This window comes from Bombina bombina, chromosome 2 (genome assembly GCF_027579735.1).
Source record: "Bombina bombina isolate aBomBom1 chromosome 2, aBomBom1.pri, whole genome shotgun sequence".
NCBI lineage: Eukaryota > Metazoa > Chordata > Amphibia > Anura > Bombinatoridae > Bombina > Bombina bombina.
Window position 1 is genome coordinate 928,584,736 of NC_069500.1, and position 25,348 is coordinate 928,610,083.

The window sequence follows — 25,348 nt, forward strand, 5'->3', positions numbered from 1 at the left end:
AATTTAGAATAGGGTAGAACATTTTTTTATTTTGGGGGGGCTTTGTTATTTTATTAGGGGGCTTAGATTAGGTGTAATTAGCTTAAAATTGTTGTAATATTTTTTAAATGTTTGTAACTTATTTTATTTTTTTGTAACTTAGCTTTTTTTATTTTTTGTACTTTAGTTAGTTTATGTAATTGTATTTAATTGTAGTTAATTTATTTAATTAATTTAATGATAGTGTAGTGTTAGGTTTAATTGTAACTTAGGTTAGGATTTATTTTACAGGTAATTTTGTATTTCTTTTAGCTAGGTAGTTATTAAATAGTTAATAACTATTTAATAACTATTCTAACTAGCTAAAATAAATACAAAGTTACCTGTAAAATAAATATAAATCCTAAAATAGCTACAATGTAATTATTAATTACATTGTAGCTATCTTAGGGTTTATTTTACAGGTAAGTATTTAGTTTTAAATAGGAATAATTTATTAAAGTATAGTGTAGTGTTAGGTGTAATTGTAACTTAGGTTAGTTTTTATTTTACAGGTAAATTTCTTTTTATTTTAGCTAGGTAGCTATTAAATAGTTAATAACTATTTAATAGCTATTGTACCTAGTTAAAATAAATTGAAAGTTACCTGTAAAATAAAAATAAATCCTAAGATAGCTACAATATAATTATTATTTATATTGTAGCTATATTAGGGTTTTATTTTAAAGGTAAGTATTTAGTTTTAAATAGGATTAACTTAGTTAATAAGAGAAATATTATTTAGATTTATTTAATTAATATTTAAGTTAGGGGGGTTTAGGGTTAGTGTTAGACTTAGGTTTAGGGGTTAATAAATGTATTACAGTGGCGGCGGTGTAGTGGGGGGCAGGATAGGGGTTAAAAAATGTATTATAGGTGGCGACGGTGTAGGGGGGGCAGATTAGGGGTTAATAAGTTTAATATAGGTTGCGGCGGGGTCCGGGAGCGGAGGTTTAGGGGTTAAACTATTTATTTAGTTGCGGCGAGGTGTGGGATCAGCAGGATAGGGGTTAATAACTTTATTATAGAGGGCGGCGGTATAGGGGGGCAGGATAGGGGTTACTAGGTATAATGTAGGTTGCGGCGGTGTCCGGGAGCGGCAGTTTAGGGGTTAATACATTTATAAGAGTTGCGGCGGGGTCTAGGAGCGGCGGTTTAGGGGTTACTAACTTTATTGAGTTGCGGGAGGCTCCGGGGGCGCCGGTATAAGGGGTAGAACAGTGTAGTTAGTGTGGGTGCTTAGTGACAGGCTAGCAATAAAGCTGTCAAAAAGCCGAAGAGCAGTGAGATCGGATGAGTGATAACTCTCACAGTCCGCTGCTCATCGCCCCGTACTTGGTGCGCGGCTTTTTGACAGATTTATTGATAACTTAGGCGAAATTTTTCAGGTCCGCAGCGGCGATGGTAGGCGAGCTTAGGCGGGCGTATTGGGTTGGCGAAGGCAGGAAAGTTGACACATTGATAACTAGGCCTCTATATCTGATATTATGACAGAACTCCCTCCTCAAGGATCAACTCCGTGGATCAGGCTTAGGTCTCTGGGGATTCCTCCAATGAAATTGTGCGACTAATCTAGGGGATGATAAATTGGAGTCTGGTTCCCATGAATCCTCATCATTAGAATATCCCTTCCAGTGTATGAGATATTGAAGTTGCCCATGAGACCATCTGGAATCAAGCACGTATTGAACCTCATATTCCTCAGAAGAATCTGGGAGGTTAGGAATAACAGGTGTAGTCACATCCAAGTCTCTGACCTTTCGATAGGGTTTGAGCAGGGATACATGGAAAGTAGGATGTGTTTTCCTGGTAGGAGGTAGAGACAGAGTGACAGCATTCTCATTTATAATGGATTCAATTTGGAAAGGTCCAATGTAAACAGATGTTAACTTCTTCGAGGGAAATTGCAGTTTCAAGTTACGGGTGGAAAGCCAAACGTAGTCACCTACTGAGTAGTTAGGGGATGGATTTCTATGTTTGTCATAGTGTATCTTTTTTGCCAGGAGAATATTATCACGTATGAGTAAGAAGGTGTCGGATATGAAATTGACAAGATCATTGACCATGGGGTCGTATCCCAATGAAATGTAGGATGATATCCGTAGTTAATGAAGAAGGGTGAATATTTAGTGGAAGCATATGTTGTGTTATTAAAGGCAATCTCTGCATACGGTAGTAAAATGGACCAGTTATCCTGTCTAGCAGTAGAAAAACATCTTAGATATTGTTCCAATCACTGATTGTTTTTTTCTGTCTGGCTATTACTTTGAGGGTGAAAAGAGGTACTTAGTCTGCGGAGAATTCCAAGAGTTTTACATAACTCCCCCTAAAACCTGCTGGTAAATTGGGTACCATGGTCAGATGTTATAGACTTTGGGAGTCCATGTAGTTTAAAAACATTTGTAATCATAAGTTGAACAGTTTATGAAGCTATTGAAAGTTTATGATGCAGTACAAAATGTACCATTTTACTGAAAAGGTCAGCGACATTAAGTGTCATATTATTGCAAGATTTTGGAAGCTCAACAATAAAGTCTAACGTTATGTCAGACCAAGACCTTTCTGGTGTAGGAAGTGGAATTAGATGGCCGTAAGGAATTTTCTTATCTTTCTTTGAGACAGTATAGTTTTTACAGGAGAGTACATAATTAGTTGTGTCATTATTTATACTTAGCCACCAAAAGGATCTATTGATTAGATCCAGTGTTTTGTGGATTCCAGGATGTCTTGCAAGTGGAAAGTCAGGTATAGTTTGCAATACCATTTTTCTAAGAGTTAGGGATACATAAACCTGCTTTTGATGATAATATAACCCATCTTTTTCTAGATGGAGATCCTGGAGTGGAATATTGTCATCTGATTGTTGATTACATCTAAATAAAGAAGATTTTTTTGTGGTGAGACCTATGAAATGGTCTGAAGGAATGACAGAGGTTTCAGTATGTGTTGGAAGGGTTCTATTCATGTTGCCTAAAGAGGGCATCTGCCTTTCCATTTTTGTTAGCTGGGCGATAGGTAATAAAGTAGTTGAATTGTGCGAAATACAGGTTCCACCTAACCTGTCGTAAAGATAGCGTACGATTTGTCTTCAGATACTGTAAGTTTCTATGATCAGTGTAGATCAAAATTGGAATAGAGGTAACCTCTAAAAGGTGTCGCCAGTGTTCCAGGGAACTTTTCATGGCTAACAGCTCTTTTTCCCCTATGGCATAATTTTGTTCATATGTAGACATGACACGTGAAAAGAATGTCACTGGATGGAGAGGATGTGTTAGGCTTTTCTTTTTTGGGATAGTATGGCCCCAAACGCAAAATTAGAAGCGTTTACCTTTAAAACATACTGTAAGGAAGGGTTGGGGAAGCAAAGTATTGGTGCAGATGTAAATTTAGATTTTAAGTTACCGAAAACTGATTGGATTTCATTGGTCCAATGGAACTTAACTTTGGATTTGGTGAGGTTAGTGAGTGGTTTTGTGAGCTGAGCAAAGTTTTTTTTTACAAATTTCCCGTAAAAGTTTGAAAAACTCATAAATCTCTGTACCTGTTTCTTTGTTGTTGGCGTAGGCTACTTCTGAATAGCTTGTACTTTACTATCTTCTATATCAATGCAATTTTGTGTTATTACATAACCTAGGAAAGTGATTTCTTTGGAATTAAATATGCACTTCTCTGGTTTGGCATACAAAGAGTTATCCCAAAATCTAGAGAGCACAGTTCTATCATGTTTAATATGGTCTGCTAGAGTTTTTGAGTATATCAATATATCATTCAGATATATTACCAAAAAATATCTAAGAGATCCTTAAAAATATAATTTATTAGGTACTGAAAAGTGGCAGGGGCATTACACAATCCGAATGGCATCACTGTGTACTCATATAAACCGTAACGGGTACGGAAAGCAGTGAGCCATTTATGCCCAGATTTAATTCGGATTAAGTTATAGGCTCCCCTAAGATCTAACTTAGTAAAATAAACAGCACCTTGGAGTCTTTCAATTAGCTCAGGAATAAGTGGAAGAGGGTACTTATTTTTAATTGTGCGCTTATTAAGCTCCCTATAATCCACTATGGGTCTAAGACTATTGCCTTTATTTCTAACAAAAAACATTCCTGCTCCTGCCGGAGAGGTCGAAGGTCTTATGAACCCCTTTCTTAAATTTTCTTGGATGTAAGTTTTTAGATGTTCTAGTTTAGGTTGAGAGAGTGGAAAAACATGTCCACAAGGAATATCTGCTCCTGGGAGAAGTTCTATTGGACAATCGTACTTTCTATGTGGGGGTATATTTTCAGACTCTTTTTTATCAAAGACATCAGAGAAATCAGAATATTAATGTGGACTAAGATGTTCTGTAGTATGTAGTATGTGTAAGAATGGGTAACAGGTTTTGGTACAGTAGTCTAAATTGAGCTCTACTTTGGAAGTGGACCAGGTTATAGAAGGATTATGTAGTTTAAGCCATGTGATTCCCAATATGATACATAGGGGATGGTATGACATCAAAAGTGATGAACTCTAAGTGGTGTTCTTGTGTGGTTACCCGGAGTGGGATGATATGGTACAAAATAGGCCAGGAGGAAATTTCTTTGCCATCAATGACACGCAGTGAGACAGGACAAATCTTTTTGATAAGAGGTATTTTATTTTAATTGTAAATTCATTATCAATGTAATTAATGCTGGCTCCAGAATCAATAATCGCCTGTGTTTTTAGTCGTTGATCCTCCCATTTTAAGAGAATTGGAAGAGAACAATGAGTTACTTCCTTAGAATGTATATTCAAACAAGTAGTTAAGTTCTTTTTCTTACCCTTCCTTTGACGTAATAGTAGGGGACAGTCTTTGACAGCATGTATGGTGGCAGCGCAGTAATGCAAAGATTGTTTGCACGTTTCCTTAGCTTTTCCTGTTGATTGAGTGGACCCCTTAGGAATCCTATTTCTATTGGTTCAGTAGGGTTTTTTGAACCTTGTTTGACACTTAGGGAGGTACTACTATGTGTAACTGATCTTTTAACTGGATAGGCGTTAAAGTGTTTCTCATGTCTTCTCTTTCTAAGACGTCTATCTAAGGTAATACTTAGGCAAATTAAGTCTTCTAAGCAATCTGGTAACTCTACTCAGGCGAGCTCATCTTTTAATGACTCTGAAAGGCCTAAACAGAACTGGTTCCTTAGTGAAAGGCCGTTCCATTCGCTGTCTTTTGACCATTTCTTAAAATCTGTGATGTATTCCTCCACTGGCCTTTTGTTTTGTCTAAGTAACCTCATCGCTGTTTCAGCCATAAGCTGTTTGTAAGGGTCCTCATATTGCTGGGCCATGGCTTTAAAAAATTAATCTATGGAATGCAATATAGGGTCATTTAATTCAAAATAGGTATTCGCCCATGTATGTGGTTCTCCCCTAAGGTATGATATGGTGGTGAGTACCTTAGTAAGGTCTGTAGTATTAGTCTTTGGTTTAAGAGTGAATAGCAATAAACATGCATTTTTTAATTTTCTAAATTAATTTTGATCTCCAAAGAACTTTTCGGGGGGACTAACTTGGGGTTCAGGTAAATTATCAATTTGTTTAATTGATTCTACCTTATCATTAATATAAGTTTTAAGTGAAATGTTTTCCTGTTGTAGTGTTTTAACCCCTTGTGTCAAAGATTCAACCCTCTGAGTGAGAGCCTGGACGTGATTAATCAAATCTGATGGGTCCATTGTTATTTTGTATGTGCTTGATAATACTGTGGGGATAGAATATCCTACAAGAAATATATGCATACATTATTTTGGTATGAACCACAACTGTAGATATAAATGGTGAGTAATTCCACTAGTAAACTACTAGATTCTATATTAAGATTTATGTGTAGAAGAAACCCTGCAAATTGGAAAAAAGATTCTAGTTGGAGACATCAGGTAAGAGTGCTAGGTTTCTCAATTAAGGCAGGGTAACTCCTTGAACAATATTAGGTTTAAGAATTTCTTTCCCACTATGGCCTCTAGTTATCAAGCCGTCTACTTACCTGCCTTCGCCGGCCCCAATACGCTCGCCTAAGTTCGCCTCACATCGCCGCCTCGGACCTGAATACGCTCGCTAAAGTTATCAATAAAGCTGTCAAAAAGCCGCGCACCAACGGGGCGATGAGCAGCGGACTGTGATAGTTATCAATCATCAATCTCGCTGCTCTTCGGCTTTTTTACAGCTTTATTGATACCCCTGTATCAATAAAGCACCCACACTATACTATACTGTTCTACCCCCTATACCGGTGCCCCCGGAGCCCCCCGCACCTAAATAAAATTATTAACCCTTAAACTGCCGCTCCTAGACCCCGCCGCAACTATAATAAATATGTTAACCCCTAACCCGCCGCTCCTAGACCCCGCCGCAACTATAATAAATATGTTAACCCCTAAACCGCTGCTCCTAGACCCCGCCGTAACTATAATAAATATGTTAACCCCTATCCTGCCCCCCCTATACCGCCGCCAGCTATAATAAATTTATTAACCCCTATCCTGCCCCCCCTATACCGCCGCCACCTATAATAAATTTATTAACCCCTATCCTGCCCCCTCACACCGCCGCCACTATAATAAAATTATTAACCCCTAAACCTAAGTCTAACACTAACCCTAACACCCCCCTAACTTAAATATTAATTAAATAAATCTAAATAATATTACTCTTATTAACTAAATTAATCCTATTTAAAACTAAATACTTACCTATAAAATGAACCCTAATATAGCTACAATATAACTAATAGTTACATTGTAACTATTTTAGGATTTTTTTTATTTTACAGGCAAGTTTGTATATATTTTAACTAGGTACAATAGCTATTAAATAGTTAATAACTATTTAACAGCTACCTAGCTAAAATAAATACAAAATTACCTGTAAAATGAAAACTAACCTAAGTTACAATTACACCTAACACTATACTATCATTCAATAAATTATTCCAATTTAAAACTAAATACTTACCTGTAAAATAAACCCTAAGATAGCTACAATGTAATTAATAATTACATTGTAGCTATCTAAGTATTTATATTTATTTTACAGGCAACTTTGTATTTATTTTAACTAGGTACAATAGTTATTAAATAGTTATTAACTATTTAATAACTACCTAGCTAAAAGAAATACAAAATTACCTGTAAAATAAATCCTAACCTAAGTTTCAATTAAACCTAATACTGCACTATCATTAAATTAATTAAACAAATTATCTACCAATACCTACAATTAAATACAATTAAATTACAAAAAACAAACAAACACTAAATTACAGAAAATAAAAAAAATTACAATAATTTTAAACTAATTACACCTAATTTAATCCCCCTAGTAAAATAAAAAATAAAAAAAAATAATAAAAGTCCCTACCCTATTCTACATTACCAAGTAACCAGCTCTTTTACCAGCCCTTAAAAGGGCTTTTTGCAGGGCATTGCCCCAAAGTAATCAGCTCTTTTGCCTGTAAAAAAAAAAATACAACCCCCTCAACATTAAAACCCACCACCCACATACCCCTACTCTAGCCCACCCAATCCCCCCTTAAATAAACCTAACACTACCCCCCTGAAGATCTCCCTACCTTGAGTCATCTTCACCCAGCCGGGCTGAAGTCTTCATCCGATGGGGCAGTAGAGGACATCCAGACCAGCAGAAGTCTTCAACCTATCTGGGCAGAAGAGGACATCCGGACCGGCAGACATCTTCATCCAAGCGGCATCTTCTATCTTCATCCATCCGACGAGGAGCGGCTCCATCTTCAAGACCTCCGATTTGGAACATCCTTCCTGCACGACGACTACCCGACGAATGGCTGGTCCTTTAAATGACGTCATCCAAGATGGCGTCCCTCGAATTCCGATTGGCTGATAGGATTCTATCAGCCAATCGGAATTAAGGTAGGAAAAATCTGATTGGCTGATGCAATCAGCCAATCAGATTGAAGTTCAATCCGATTGGCTGATCCAATGAGCCAATCTGATTGAACTTCAATCTGATTGGCTGATAGCATCAGCCAATCAGATTTTTCCTACCTTAATTCCGATTGGCTGATAGAATCCTATCAGCCAATCGGAATTTGAGGGATGCCATCTTGGATGACGTCATTTAAAGGACCAGCCAATCGTCGGGTTTCGTCGTGCAGGAAGGATGTTCCACGCCGGAGGTCTTGAAGATGGAGCCGCTCCTCGTCGGATGGATGAAGATAGAAGGGTCCTGCTTGGATGAAGATGCCCGGATAGGATGAAGACTTCTGCCAGTCTGGATGTCCTCTTCTGCCCCATCGGATGAAGACTTCGGCCCAGCTGGGTGAAGATGACTCAAGGTAGGGAGATCTTCAGGGGGGTAGTGTTAGGTTTATTTAAGGGGGGTTTGGGTGGGTTAGAGTAGGGGTATGTGGGTGGTGGGTTTTAATGTTGGGGGGCTTGTATTTTTTTTACAGGAAAAAGAGCTGATTACTTTGGGGCAATGCCCTGAAAAAAGCCCTTTTAAGGGCTGGTAAAAGAGCTGGTTACTTGGTAATGTAGAATAGGGTAGGGACTTTTATTATTTTTTTTTATTTTTTTTATTAGGGGGCTTAAATTAGGTGTAATTAGTTTAAAATTATTGTAATTTTTTTATTTTCTGTAATTTAGTGTTTTTTGTTTTTTCTTGTAATTTAATTGTATTTAATTGTAGGTATTGGTAGCTAATTTATTTAATTAATTTAATGATAGTGTAGTGTTAGGTGTAATTGTAACTTAGGTTAGTTTTTATTTAACAGGTAATTTTGTATTTATTTTTAGCTAGGTTGCTGTTAAATAGTTATTAACTATTTAATAGCTATTGTACCTAGTTAAAATATATACAAACTTGCCTGTAAAATAAACATAAATCCTAAAATAGTTACAATGTAACTATTAGTTATATTGTAGCTATATTAGGGTTTATTTTATAGGTAAGTATTTAGTTTTAAATAGGATTAATTTAGTTAATAAGAGTAATATTATTTAGATTTATTTAATTAATATTTAAGTTAGGGGGGTGTTAGAGTTAGTGTTAGACTTAGATTTAGGGGTTAATAATTTTATTATAGTGGCGGCGGTGTAGGGGGGCAGGATAGGGGTTAATACATTTATTATAGGTGGCGGCGGTGTAGGGGGGGCAGGATAGGGGTTAATAAATTTAATATAGGTGGCAGCGGTATAGGGGGGCAGGATAGGGGTTAATAGGTATTATGTAGGTGGCGGTGGGGTCCGGGAGCGGCGGTTTAAGGGTTAACATATTTATTATAGTTGCAGCGGGGTCCGGGAGCGGTAGTTTAGGGGGGAATAACTTTAGTTAGTTGCGGCAGTGTAGGGGGCGGCAGATTAGGGGTTAATATGTATAATGTAGGTTGCGGCGGGGTCCGGGAGTGGCGGTTTAGGGGTTAATAACTTTATTTAGTTGCGGCAGGGTAGGGGGGCAGATTAGGGGTGTTTAGACTCGGGGTACATGTTAGGGTGTTAGGTGCAGATGTTTCCCATAGGAATCAATGGGATATCGGGCAGCAGCGAACATGAGCTTTCGCTATGGTCAGACTCCCATTGATTCCTATGGGATCCGCCGCCTCCAGGGCGGTGGATTGAAATCCAGGTACGCTGGCCCGGAATAGTGGCAAGCATACCTGCTAGTAGTTTGATAACTACCAAAAGTAGTCAAATTGTGCCGAACGTGCGGTCGGAACATCTGTAGTGACGTAAGCATCGATCTGTGTCGGACTGAGTCCGGCGGATCAAAGCTTACGTCACTATATTCTACTTTTGCCGGGCAGTAGGGCTTGATAACTAAGGCAAATCAGCCTCGCCACAAATACGCTGCGGAATTCCAGAGTATTTGCAGTTGACGGCTTGATAACTAGAGGCCTATGGCTGCCACAAGAGTTGGTAAGGTTGCAAAGGGGTGTGAAGTAATATCCTTTACCGGTTAATAGAAAATAAGCAACTAGAGAACTACTAAATAGCAGTATGACTTAAAGTGCACAATAAATGATATTGGTATCAACTGTTATGAATGCGCATCAAGATAAAAGTATAGCAGGCAAGGTAAAACTTATTACAGTGTGGAGTGAAATGACTGAGGAGAACACTGCCACAACTTAAGTTCAGGAAGGTAGTGATTCGTATGAAGCATAAGCCAGAGCCAAATTCCTAGGTAGTGAAAGGATCCAAGCCGTGACAGGATGGAACGCTACAATGAGCACCAAAAGAACACTTACTTGATGGAATCAAGCAGAGAGGAATTGGAGAAGGTCAATTGAGACCGGAGAAATCCAATTCAAGAGAGGCAAAGGATCCGTCTGTTTAGTCCGGTGTTGATCGAAGCGCTTGTTGGCGTGTGACGTCACCGCTATAGGGGGGTGGTCCTTACAACGGATACGATGCTTAGGAAATAAATAGAGTCTGTAATCTGAAAAAAAAAGGGCAAAATATGCCAAAATCCTGGTGGGAGGTTAGCAGGCAAATCTGACATCATACGAGCTTCAGAGAGGCTGGAGTCTTCAGACAAAGTGAATTACCAAGCAGTGAGTGAAAGGCAAGTTTGGAATTTATATAGGTGAATTATGATTAAGGTTCCTCCTCTTAAAGATGTATGAGACTATATCTGATATCATGACACTATGGGGCATATTTATCAAGCCCCGTATGGAGCTTGATGCCCCTTTTCTAAAGACCGCTGCATCATAACTTGTCCACTTGCTCTGAGGCGGCGGACAGACATCAACCTGATCGAATATGATTTGGCCGCAAATCTGCAGGGGGCGGCATTGCATCAGTAGTTCACCAGAACTGCTAGTGCAATGATAAATGCTGACAGCGTATGCTCTCTTCATTTATCGATGTGTGGTGGACATGATATGCTACTTTGTATCATATCTGCTCGCACATTGTTAAATATGCTAATATCTATCTTTGTTGTGTGTGTATTAAATTAAATCATTATAACACTCAATCCTTTAATGGCAGACCAAAAATGGTAAAATATATTTTATTAAGGCCGTGTGAAGCCACGCCCCAACCACGCCCCAAACCACACACCCCGACCACGCCCATTTGCAAAGTGTCCAGCAATCGGATGGGCAAAAGGTGGCAACTCTAGTACTCATTGAATATTGATTGATATATCCTGCTCAGTACCTTTGAGAAAAGCAAAGGGACAACATTATTTAAAATGTCTGTTGTATTTACATGATGATTACAAATTTTACCTGTTATGAGTTGACAGAGAGGGTACCCCCACAAAAAAAGCCCTGTCTATACCTATATATATATAGGTATAGATATATACAGGAATATATAGGAATTTATATTTATAAATACATAGAACATATTCTATATGTGCATAACATTTGAATGTCAAATATTTACAGTAAATATACAGTATAACACTTTATTAAAAATAAATATTGCATAAATATGTTTTTATATTTTTTCATTTACTTAACTGCAAAGGGCTCCAGTGCACTTTATATATATATATATATATATATATATATATATATGTATGTATGTATTTATATGTTTATATGTGTATATATGTCTGTAATTACATATATACACATATAAATACATTGTTCACACATATAAACCTATAAACGTACAAATACATATTTGTATATGTATGTATCTCTATGTTAAAGCCCTTTGCAGCCTTTCTTTTCTAACACCTGAGACCTCATATCTTTGAGCCCTTATACCATTATTGTGCAATATTTATTTTAAATAATTTTTTATTAGACAGTGTTATTATAAGTATAACTATACTTGTCAGTACATTTTTAAATGTGTTTTATGACACATTTACTTTTAACTTGTAATATAAGTGCTACATTGAACGTCGCAACACCTGTGATAAACCCTTTTTCGCTTGTGCATAACTGTTAGCGCTCCACTAGTAATCTAGCCCTAAATCAGAAAATAAAAAAAATCAGTTAGAAATCCCATCAATGATTATTCTGGACAAAGTAAAGCTTTTTTCTTTCTTTTTATGTTTACTAGTTTCTTGTGAAATTCTTATCAACCCCTTAACTACCATCACAGGGAGTCCCCCATGATCCAAACCTACCCTTGAAATCACATGATCGTGTCAACAATTGCGTCATTTCATTTTTAAAGCAAGTTTTTACTTCGGAACTTTGTTCCGATGTTAAACACATGACCTCGGCATGAAGGTGTTAAAAAAAAATTGGCATATTTAAAGCGAACAGCAAAACATTTTAAGAACTATTTTTGTGTGGTTTTAGGTTTAGAGGGCATATAACAAGCAGTGCTTTCATGTGGATAATTCATTTTACCATTGTATATTTTTGACAATATTTTACTATTTTGATAAGCAAAAATAAATAAATACTAAATTACATGCATTTACACCCATTTAATTTCTTTGGAGCAGAAAGATGTGATTGCAAGCATTAGATTTCAGTAATGCCTCATTAAATATGTGTTGCATAAAATCTGTTTATTTTGTCAGTAATAATACCTGGCTTTCCATTTCAATTCTTTTTTGAATTACTGTAAACTGAATTGGAATAATTCCCAGTATCATACGTTTTTTTTCCTTCAGATTTAAGCATCTGTTCATTTCTGGTGTTCATGGATATAAAATGAGCTATTGCTTTACTTTAGCAGATGTCCTCAAAAGGCAAATGCAATTAATCTAGAGGGTAAATACATTTAGAATACTCAAGTCATTTGTTACTTCACATAGACAAATGATTGCACGTGCAAAATCAATTTATTTTATATTACAGCTTGACTATAAACTAAAACTTTATCTAATCTGATTATATTATTGCATTTTGTAATAATTATTGTATACTGTAATTACTATATTCTTGTTTACAATTACTTTATTTTTTTTAGCTACACTTTTGATCTGTAATCAATAAGTTATGAATGTTATTTAAAGTAAGAAAAAGATTTTAAAAGGACATTAAACCCTAAATAAATTTCATGCAACTTCCTCTAATCACCACCATTTTGGAACTTAGGTTACACTATAGGTATCTAAAGGAGATTTGCTGCCCATGTGCAAACACATCAGCACTGGAATGCAATGAAAGGTAAATTAAAAAATGGCAGCACCCATGACTAGGGGGAAGCAGGGAAGTATACCTACTGTTCCTCCTGCAGCTTCCCAAATTAGGTTAAATGTCTTGATTTCCAGGGGACTGTCCCTGTTCCATCAATGACGCACCTCCCTTGAACACCCCAGGCAGAGGCAAAAAAGATAGTGAAGATGGTGGAATTACAGTGCATCGTATAAATGTTTGATGCAGTGGCTCGATAAAGCGCATGCACTCTGAAGGGGTTTATAATCTTACATCAGGCTTTACCCACAGCTGCTTGGGTAATGTCCGTTTTGCCTGGGTAATCGTAGGACTTTACCTATATATATATATATCTGTATATACTTATACCTGTATATCTATTCCTATAAATATATATTTTACATTAACATTATCAGCTATATATAGAAATATATATTTAATAATGAAGAACATTTTAATGTAAAATATGTGTAATATGCTTTGGGTTTTGAGCTGTAGGTCTAATGCGGTATCAGATTAGTGCACATGAAGAATTAGTTATCTTAAGGTGCATTATAGAAATATTAAATATAAAAAAATATTAATAATAATTATGAATAATTATTATAGATACTGTTTTATTTATATATATATATATATATATATATATATATATATATATATATATATATAATCAATGGGTTATTTAGAATATTTTTGTACATCTATAATTATTATTATGTTAATTATTAATATTGTATGTAATAAATACATAACTTATTTTAAGATAACTCATATTGCGTTGGTGCACATGAAGAATTAGTGTACTCATGTCGGGTTTGCACACATAAGTCTGACAGGAGTACACTAATTCTTCATGTGTGCTATCCCTACATGAGTTATCTTAAGATAAGTTATGTATTTATTAAATATAAAATATTGAAAAATATTAATAATTAATTTAAATAATTACTATAGATGTACTATAGATGTACTAAAAAATGATCTATAATAATAATTATTTATATTTTTAATATTTAATATTTCCATAACATGTAAGTTAATTCATTCTTCATCTGCGCTAACCCGACACCTTGTTAGACCTAAAGCGTGAAATCTGAAGCGTGTTAAGCATATTTTACATTATAATGTTCTTCACAAAGAAAAATATATAATTTTTAATATTAAATATATATTTCTATATATATTTGATAATGTTAATATAATGTAAAATATATATCAGTATGTATATATCTATAGGAATAGATTATATAGGGGTATATAGATATACATAGAAATATCTATTTAAAATAAAAATAACATTTTCCTGTATGTGAATAACATTGGAATGTAAAATATTAATAACTCCTGTCAGGTTAGCATGCGAGCGATAAGTGTTATAATTTGTCTTCTGCACTCTCCATTGAAGTCTATGAGGAGGAAAAGCTAGCGTGGTACTGATATCAGAGGTCCTGAAGTTAACTCACGTGCAAATTTTTACTTTCAACTTCTAATACGCTAACCCGCTTGCGCAAAAAGATTACTCCTAGCAGTGTTTACGCTTGAGCGGGAGTGCTAAATTCCACTCCACTTGTAATCTAGCCCTAATTAGGAGATACAGTGTGAAGATTTGAAAGAATATATAAGCTGGGTTTGGTTTATGTATGTACCATATAATTTAACCGATGGTGGATTTAAAGACAGACATACTGACATACTTACAAATTATAAACAAAATTGTTAAATAATGAATGATACATTTTTGCTTATTTTTCATTTTGCTGAATTGTATACACGCCAAGAAGAAACATCAAACAGGCATATAAAAAGATACATATTTGTGTGTGTGTGTATATATATATATATACATACATACATATACAAAACACGAAAGGGGACAGCACTCTCAGGCCAGACCGGGTACACATCCCATGACCCTGCAACATGCACAGCCCTGGGTGCAAAAACAGCACTCTCAGGAAGCTGCACCGTCCACAGAGCCACAGGCAGTTAACCCCAGACAGGTCTGGGTGCACGTCCCAAATGGGTAAATTACAAAAAATATATACGATTTCTGTGTGCTATATTATTGTATATATATACATATATATATATGTGTGTGTGTGTGTGTATATATGTATATGTGTGATTTTATATATATATATATATACACACACACACAGTATCCCACAAAAGTGAGTACACCCCTCACATTTTTGTAAATATTTTATTATATCTTTTTATGTGAAAACATTGAAAAAATGACACTTTGCTGCAAACTAGTGAGTGTACAGTCTGTATAACAGTGTAAATGTCCCTTCAAATTAACTCAACACGCAGCCATTAATGTCTAAACCGTTGGCAACAAAAGTGAGTACACCCCATAAGTGGAAATGTCCAAATTGGGCCCAAAGTGTCAATATTTTGTGTGGCCACCATTATTTTCCAGCACTGCCTTAAAGGGCCACTAAACTCAAAATCTTTCTTTCATGATTCAGATAGAACATACAAATTTAAACAACATTACAATTTACTTCTATTATTTATTTTGCTTCATTTTTTAGATATCCTTATTTGAAGAAAAAGCAATGCACATGGGTGAGCCAATAACATGACGCTTCTATGTGCAGCAACCAATCAGCAGCTACTGAGCATATCTAGATATGCTTTTCAGCAAAGAAAATCAAGAGAATTAAACAAATTAGATAATAGAAGTAAATTAAAAAGATGTTTAAAATTGCATTCTCTTTCTAAATCATGAAATAAAAAAATGTGGGTTTCAGGTGCCTTTAACCCCTTAACGACTGAGGACGTGCAGGGTACGTCCTCTAAAGGATGTCAGTTAACGACCAAGGACGTACCCTGCACGTCCTCAGTCTGGAAAGCAGCTGGAAGCGATCCTGCTCGCTTCCAGCTGCTTTCCGGTTATTGCAGTGATGCCTCGACATCGAGGCATCCTGCAATAACACTTTCTGGCCATCCGATGCAGAGAGAGCCACTCTGTGGCCCTCTCTGCACCGGACATCGATGGCCGGTATCGTTGGTGGGTGGGAGCCGACTTGGGAGGCGGGTGGGCGGCCATCGGTGAGATCTGGAAGGTGGAGGGTGGCGGGATCGCGGGTGGAGCCTTCGGGGGCGCGCACGGGCGCGCGCGTGCACGGGGGGTGGCGGGCGGGCGCGTGCACGGGGCGGGAGCGGGTGGGAACCGCTACACTACAGAAAAAAAGTTAAAAGTAAAATGTAAAATAAAATTAAATACACTTTTTTTTTCAAAAGCATCTAAGGGATCTGGAAGGGGTGGGGGGTTGGTATGGGGGGGGAAGCTACACTACAGAAAAGGGACATTTTTTAATAAAAAAAAAGCATATTATTCACTAAAATGGGTACTGGCAGACAGCTGCCAGTACCCAAGATGGCGCACATTAAGTCAGAGGGGGAGGGTTAGAGAGCTGTTTGGTGGGGGATCAGTGAGGTTAGGGACTAAGGGGGATCCTACACAGAAGCATATGTAAATATGCACACAAAAAAATGCACAAAAAAGCCCAAATTTTCCTTTTATTTTAGTACTGGCAGAGTTTCTGCCAGTACTTAAGATGGCGGGGACATTTGTGGGGTAGGGGAGGGAAGAGAGATATTTGGGAGGGATCAGGGGGTCTAATGTTTCAGGTGGGAGGCTGATCTTTACACTAAAGCTAAAATTAACCCTGCAAACTCCCTACAAGCTACCTAATTAACCCCTTCACTGCTAGCCATAATACACGTGTGATGCGCAGCGCCATTTAGCAGCATTCTAATTACCAAAAAGCAATGCCAAAGTCATATATATGTCTGCTATTTCTGAACAAAGGGGATCCCAGAGAAGCATTTACAACCATTTGTGCCATAATTGCACAAGCTGTTTGTAAATGATTTCAGTGAGAAACCTAAAATTGTGAAAAATTTTACGTTTTTTTTAATTTGATCGCATTTGGCGGTGAAATGGTAGCATGAAATATACCAAAATGGGCCTAGATCAATACTTGGGGTTGTCTACTACACTACACTAAAGCTAAAATTAAAACTAGAAGCTCCCTACATGCTCCCTAATTAACCCCATTCACTGCTGGGCATAATACACGTGTGGTGCGCAGTGGCATTTAGCGGCCTTCTAATTACCAAAAAGCAATGCCAAAGCCATATATGTCTAATATTTCTGAACAAAGGGGATCCCAGAGAAGAATTTACAACCATTTATGCCATAATTGCACAAGCAGTTTGTAAATAATTTCAGTGAGAAACTGAAAGTTTGTGAAAAAATTTGTGAAAAAGTGAACGATTTTTTGTATTTGATCGCATTTGGCGGTGAAATGGTGGCATGAATTATACCAAAATGGGCCTAGATCAATACTTTGGGATGTCTTCTAAAAAAAAATATATACATGTCAATGGATATTCAGGGATTCCTGAAAGATATCAGTGTCCCTATGTAACTAGCGCTAATTTTGAAAAAAAATGGTTTGAAAATAGCAAAGTGCTACTTGTATTTATGGCCCTATAAGTTACAAAAAAAGCAAAGAACATGTTAACATTTGGTATTTCTAAACTCAGGACAAAATTTAGAAACTATTTAGCATGGGTGTTTTTTGGTGGTTATAGATATGTAACAGATTTTGGGGTTCAAAGTTAGTAAAAGTGTGTTTTTTTCCATTTTTCCTCATATTTTATAATTTTTTTATAGTAAATGATAAGATATGATGAAAATAATGGTATTTTTAGAAAGTCCATTTAATGGCGAGAAAAACGGTATATAATATGTGTGGGTACAGTAAATGAGGAAGAGGAAAATTTCAGCTAAACACAAACACCGCAGAAATGTAAAAATAGCCTTGGTCCCAAACGGACAGAAAATGGAAAAGTGCTCTGGTCACTAAGGGGTTAACTCTCTTGGGCATGGAGTTCACCAGAACTTCACAGGAGTCCTCTTCCACTCCTCCATGACTATATCACGGAGCTGGTGGATGTTAGAGACCTTGCGCTCCCCCACCTTCTGTTTGAGAATGCCCCACAGATGCTCAATAGGGTTTAGGTCTGGAGACAGGCTTGGCCAGTCCATCACCTTTACCCTCAGCTTCTTAAGCAAGTTAGTGGTCATCTTGGAGGTGTGTTTGGGGTCGTTATCATGTTGGAATACTGCCCTGCGGCCCAGTCTCTAAAGGGAGGGGATCATGATCTGCTTCAGTATGTCACAGTACATGTTGGCATTCATGGTTCCCTCAATGAACTGTAGCTCCCCAGTGCCGGCAGCACTCATGCAAGCCCAGACCATGACACTCCGACCACCATGCTTGACTGTAGGCAAGACACACTTGTCTTTGTACTCACCTGGTTGCGGCCACACATGCTTGACACCATCTGAACAAAATAGGTTTATCTTGGTCTCATCGGACCACAGGACATGGTTCCAGTAATCCATGTCCTTAGTCTGCTTTTCTTCAGCAAACTGTTTGCGTGTTTTCTTGTGCATCATCTTTAGAAGAGGCTTCCTTCAAGGACGACAGTCATGCAGACCAATTTTATGCAGTGTGTGGCGTATGGTCTGAACACTGACAGGCTGACCCCCACACCCCTTTAACGTCTGCAGCAATGCTGGCAGCACTCATACGCATATTTCCCAAACCTAACCTCTGGATATGATGCTGAGCATGTGCACTCAACTTCTTTGGTCGAGCATGGCAAGGCCTGTTCTGAGTGGAACCTGTCCTGTGAAACCGCTGCATGGTCGTGCCCACCATGCTGCAGCTCAGTTTCAGGGTCTTGGCAATCTTCTTATAGCCTATGCCACCTTTATGTAGAGCAACAATTCTTTTTTTCAGATCGTCAGAGAATTCTTTGCCATGAGATGCCATGTTGAACTTCCAGTGACCGATATGAGAGTGTGAGAACTGTAACACCAAAGTTAACACACCTGCTCCCCATTCACACCTGAGACCTTGTAACACTAACGAGTCACATGACACCGGGGTAGGAAAATGCCTAATATGGACATTTCCACTTAGGGGTGTACTCACTTTTGTTGCTAACGGTTTAGACATTAATGGCTGTGTGTTGAGCTATTTTGAGGGGACAGCAAATTTACACTGTTATACAGGCTGTACACTCACTACTTTACATTGTAGCAAAGTGTCATTTCTTCAGTGTTGTCACATGAAAAGATATACAGGGAGTGCAGAATTATTAGGCAAATGAGTATTTTGACCACATCATCCTCTTTATGTATGTTGTCTTACTCCAAGCTGTATAGGCTCGAAAGCCTACTACCAATTAAGCATATTAGGTGATGTGCATCTCTGTAATGAGAAGGGGTGTGGTCTAATGACATCAACACCCTATATCAGGTGTGCATAATTATTAGGCAACTTCCTTTCCTTTGGCAAAATGGGTCAAAAGAAGGACTTGACAGGCTCAGAAAAGTCAAAAATAGTGAGATATCTTGCAGAGGGATGCAGCACTCTTAAAATTGCAAAGCTTCTGAAGCGTGATCATCGAACAATCAAGCGTTTCATTCAAAATAGTCAACAGGGTCGCAAGAAGCGTGTGGAAAAACCAAGGCGCAAAATAACTGCCCATGAACTGAGAAAAGTCAAGCGTGCAGCTGCCAAGATGCCACTTGCCACCAGTTTGGCCATATTTCAGAGCTGCAACATCACTGGAGTGCCCAAAAGCACAAGGTGTGCAATACTCAGAGACATGGCCAAGGTAAGAAAGGCTGAAAGACGACCACCACTGAACAAGACACACAAGCTGAAACGTCAAGACTGGGCCAAGAAATATCTCAAGACTGATTTTTCTAAGGTTTTATGGACTGATGAAATGAGAGTGAGTCTTGATGGGCCAGATGGATGGGCCCGTGGCTGGATTGGTAAAGGGCAGAGAGCTCCAGTCCGACTCAGACGCCAGCAAGGTGGAGGTGGAGTACTGGTTTGGGCTGGTATCATCAAAGATGAGCTTGTGGGGCCTTTTCGGGTTGAGGATGGAGTCAAGCTCAACTCCCAGTCCTACTGCTAGTTTCTGGAAGACACCTTCTTCAAGCAGTGGTACAGGAAGAAGTCTGCATCCTTCAAGAAAAACATGATTTTCATGCAGGACAATGCTCCAGTACACGTGTCCAAGTACTCCACAGCGTGGCTGGCAAGAAAGGGTATAAAAGAAGAAAATCTAATGACATGGCCTCCTTGTTCACCTGATCTGAACCCCTTTGAGAACCTGTGGTCCATCATCAAATGTGAGATTTACAAGGAGGTAAAACAGTACACCTCTCTGAACAGTGTCTGGGAGGCTGTGGTTGCTGCTGCACGCAATGTTGATGGTGAACAGATCAAAACACTGACAGAATCCATGGATGGCAGGCTTTTGAGTGTCCTTGCAAAGAAAGGTGGCTATATTGGTCACTGATTTGTTTTTGTTTTGTTTTTGAATGTCAGAAATGTATATTTGTGAATGTTGAGATGTTATATTGGTTTCACTGGTAAAAATAAATAATTGAAATGGGTATATATTTGTTTTTTGTTAAGTTGCCTAATAATTATGCACAGTAATAGTCACCTGCACACACAGATATCCCCCTAAAATAGCTATAACTAAAAACAAACTAAAAACTAGTTCCAAAACTATTCAGCTTTGATATTAATGAGTTTTTTGGGTTCATTGAGAACATGGTTGTTGTTCAATAATAAAATTAATCCTCAAAAATACAACTTGCCTAATAATTCTGCACTCCCTGTAATAAAATATTTACAAAAATGTGAGGGGTGTACTCACTTTTGTGGGATACTGTATATATACACATATATATGTGTGTGTGTGTGTATATATATTTATATACACATACAGCAAGACAGCAAACAGCAACGTTTCGGGCGTACATAGCCTTTAAAGTGAATGTAAATTGTGATAAACCAATGCCCCGTTTTTAATAATCCTATTAAAAACAGGGGCACTTTCACTGGTTTACATTTACTTTAGATTTCACTGGTTTTGTTAAAATACTTACCTTTTCTTCATGAAAGCCGCTCCAGCGCTTCCCCCGCCCATCGCAAGCCTCTTCATACGTCAGAAATGACGATCCCGGCCTTCCTCCAATCACGGCGTTGCTTTAGCCAATGATTTCCCCAGGGGGGAAGCCGTGATTGGAGGATGCCGGAATCGTCATTGCTGACAAATGAAGAGGCTTGCGATGGGCTGGAAAAGTGCTGGAGCAGCTTTTTAAGAAGAAAAGGTATTTTAACAAAACCAGTGAAATGTAAAGTTTGATGAATGAAAGTGCCTCTGTTTTTAATAGGATTATTAAAAACCGGGCACTCATTCCTCAAACTTTACAGTATGCAGGTAACAAACTCCTTTTATAGCACCTGTGAACTGACTGATTAACTCGTCATTAACTCTTTCATTGACATATTGGTCACAATTTCCATTAGTCTGGCGCCATCTAGTGGACATGGTAACAAAAAAGCATTAAATGTCAGAGATACCTGTAAGATTACATTTACATATACTAATGAATTTAAAAACAAGCATTTTACAACCATCATCAAAATATCTAAATACATTAAAGGATTATTACATACTCAATCTATATTAAAACCAATTTAATAAAAAAAACTAAAAAATTAAAGAAACAAATGTAAATCATAATCTTTAGCTTAGATATAGTAAGCCTTTATATATCTATACCACACAAAGCAGGCATACAATCTGTATTGGATCTTGCTAAACAGAATTTATTAAGGCTTGTACTATACCTGAACTTTTTTTTATTTCAGGACACATATTATTTACAGAGAAAGGGTACGGCTATGGGCTCCAATGTTGCCCCTTCATACGCCAATATTTTTATAAGCCAATTTGAAAAAAAGTATGTTTATACGAGCTTAAAATTTCAAGAAAACTGCAAGGTTTGACTACGGTATATCGATAATATCTTTGGCGTATGGAAGGGTACTGTTATATTGAAATATATAAATGTTTTATTTCTAACAAGTAAATAGTTGAAATGTTGCTCCTTTGATAATTCTGTCTATAAGTTGGAGCTTAAACTTAAGGCAGAGTATCTGTGAGCAATTACTGTAATGTGGTGAGAGTCTGGGTTGTATCTTTAATGAAAAATAACCCTATTAAAATAACAAGATAAGGGAAAAACAGAAAACACTAGTGGAGTGAATTCAAATGGTGCAATTCTGGATAATGCAAAAATAGAATGTATCAGTGCATGTAACAGCATAAGTAGTAAAATAAGTAAAGTCTGTTTTCACACACTCACTCAGATAAGTAATTCAGCTTGTTATAGACTATGGTAGAAATGTCAGAGAGATACTTGTAGTTCACAAAATATACACTTAGCCAGCATAAGGTTTGTAGGAAAAGTTATACCTTCGGTTTGGAAAAGTAAAAAGTACAGACCGTGAACTGAAGATCAGAGTGGCAGAGCGTTGTGGCGTCTGAGCGGTAGCTCCGACTGAGCTAGTGTGACTCACTTCCGGTATCGGCGAGCAGGCAGCTGGAAGGCTGCAAGGAAGATTAGTGACAGCGTGCGAATTACCTATTGATAGCAAAAAGAAAAGGTAATGCAGGTTGTCAGATGAATCTGGATAGCGATATATTGGTAATTCCAGGAGGTTTCCCAAAATGACAGGTGAACCTGAAATAAGTATTAAGTAGCTAGGAGAGCAAAAAGGAAGGATGATACTCCTTAGAGGTAACATCAATTATCAGGCAGTGAATAGAAGGCGTGAAGGTGATTAAATAGGGAGAGAGGAAGGTGGGAGGGATATGCCTTAAAGGTATATCACATCTCCCCCCCCTCAAGGGACCACTCCAGAAGATCCTAGACGGGGTTTGAATGGATACTTGAGATGAAACCGGCATACCAATACAGGTGCATGGACCTCCGAATGGGAAATCCACGAATTCTCCTCCGGTCCGTAGCCTCTCCACTTGACCAAATACTCCAAACGTCGGTGTCTCAATCGGGAATCAAGAATCTTCTCCACTTCAAATTCCTCCTGACCATCAATAAGGATTGGGGCTGGAGGAACTAGATGATGTCTTGTAGGGTCCGATTTGTATGGCTTTAGTAAAGAAATATGAAAAGAATTATGTATCCTAAGATCTTTCGGCAGGGTTATACGGACTGCATTCTCGTTTATGATTTTTTCAATAGGGAATGGACCTATAAATTGGTTAGCGAGCTTCTTGCTCGGTAGTTGAAGTTTGAGATGTTTGGTGGATAGAAGAACAAGATCTCCAATCTTATATTTTGGGGTTTCTCTGTGTTTTTGATATTTCTTCTGTCTTTCCTTTGCATCTTGAAGATGGGTCTTCAAAACGTCCAACCTTTGTTGTAGAGATGAAGTGTAATCGGTAGCACTTGGGGAGTTAACAGTTACCTTTGATAAAGTAATAGAGATTGGGTGATAACCGTAAGTTGCGTAGAATGGAGTCATTTTAGTGGAAGATGACATTGAATTATTATAGGAGAATTCTGCTAAGGGTAAGTATGCGACCCAATCATCCTGTAAATGGGTTATATAACATCTGAGATATTGTTCAAGGGTTTGGTTTAATCTCTCAGTTAGTCCATTTGTTTGAGGATGGAAAGCAGTTGAAAATCTGACATCAATCTGTAGGATTTTACATAAAGACCTCCAGAAGGCTGAGGTGAACTGAGTTCCCCTATCAGATATTATGACTTTGGGTAAGCCATGTAAGCGTACGATAGAAGCTATAAAAGCTTTAGCTGTAGTACTTGCAGTTGGAAGGGACTTCAATGGAACAAAATGAGCAAGTTTGGTTAAATGATCTACAACAACGAATATTGTGTTGTACGTTTGTGAAAGTGGTAAGTCAACAATGAAATCCATCGAGATTGTTGACCAGGGTTTATCAGGTATTGGTATGGATGTCAATAACCCAATCGGCTTTTTATGGTCTAGTTTATTCCTTGCGCAAATATCGCAATAGGAAACATAATTGGTAATATATTGTTCCATCTGTGGCCACCAAAAAAATCTTCTTGTGAGTTCAATAGTTTTTTGTATGCCTGTATGTCCTGATAGAACATTGTCATGTGTATAAGTTAGAACTGTCTTGCGTAAGGAATCTGGTACAAAGAGTTTGTTTTTGTGATAATATAGACCTGTGGATGTATCTTTGGTACATGAGTTGGGTATATTTGGATCCTTTATTAGTGCCGTTAGTACTTCATTTTCGAATGTGGTGATGCATCCTATTATCTTTTGTTGTGGGATAATTGGGGAAGCTAAAATCTTATCATTTGGGTTATCATGTTGTCTGGATAAAGCATCAGCTTTTATGTTAAGAACCCCTGGTTTATATGTTAGTTTGAAATTGAAACGATCTAGAAAAAGAGACCAACGAACTTGTCGGGCAGAGAGAGTCTTATTTTTCTTTAAGTACTCTAAATTTTTATGATCAGTATAAATCGTAAATGGTACTTCAGTGCCCTCTAACAAGTGTCTCCAATGTTCCAAAGAATTCTTAATGGCTAACAACTCTTTGTCCCCAATACTATAATTTTTTTCAGCTGGTAAGTATGTTCGTGAGTAATAAGCGATAGGATGTAAAAGAGTGGATGTTTTATCGTGTTGTGATAAGACTGCGCCAATACCAGAATTGGAGGCATCTACCTCTAAAACAAAAGGTTGCTGATAATCTGGTAGGGTTAAAACAGGAGCAGTTGAAAAAGATTTCTTTAAGGTGTGAAAAGCCTTTTGGGTCTCCTCTGTCCAAAGATATCTAATCTTACTACTAGTTAGTGAAGTAAGAGGTTTCACTATAACAGAAAAGTTATGAATGAATTTTCTGTAAAAATTCGCAAAACCTAAGAATCTTTGTAAGGCTTTTACGGTAGTGGGGGTGGGCCAATCCAAAATAGCTTTAATTTTATCTGAATCCATGCTAATAGTATTAGGTGTTATGATGTAACCTAAGAATTTTATTTGATTTACGTGAAAAATACACTTTTCTTGTTTTGCATATAGTTTGTGTTCTTTTAGTCTTGTGAGAACCCACCTAACATGTTTTTCGTGTTCTGATAAAGTACTGGAGTAGACCAAGATGTCATCTAAATATATGATGACGCATACGTCAATCAAATCATGAAATATTTCATTTATGAAATGTTGAAAGGTTGCCGGGGCATTGCATAAACCGAAAGGCATGACGTTGTATTGGTAAAGACCGTATCTGGTGCGGAAAGCAGTTTTCCACTCATCT

General features: G+C 37.5%; 1 protein-coding gene across 1 annotated transcript in view; it reads right to left on the minus strand.

The window, feature by feature from the left end:
- SCD5 (stearoyl-CoA desaturase 5) overlaps positions 1 to 25,348 on the minus strand; it is a 303,691-nt gene that overhangs the window by 150,201 nt on the left and 128,142 nt on the right. The window lies entirely within an intron of this gene.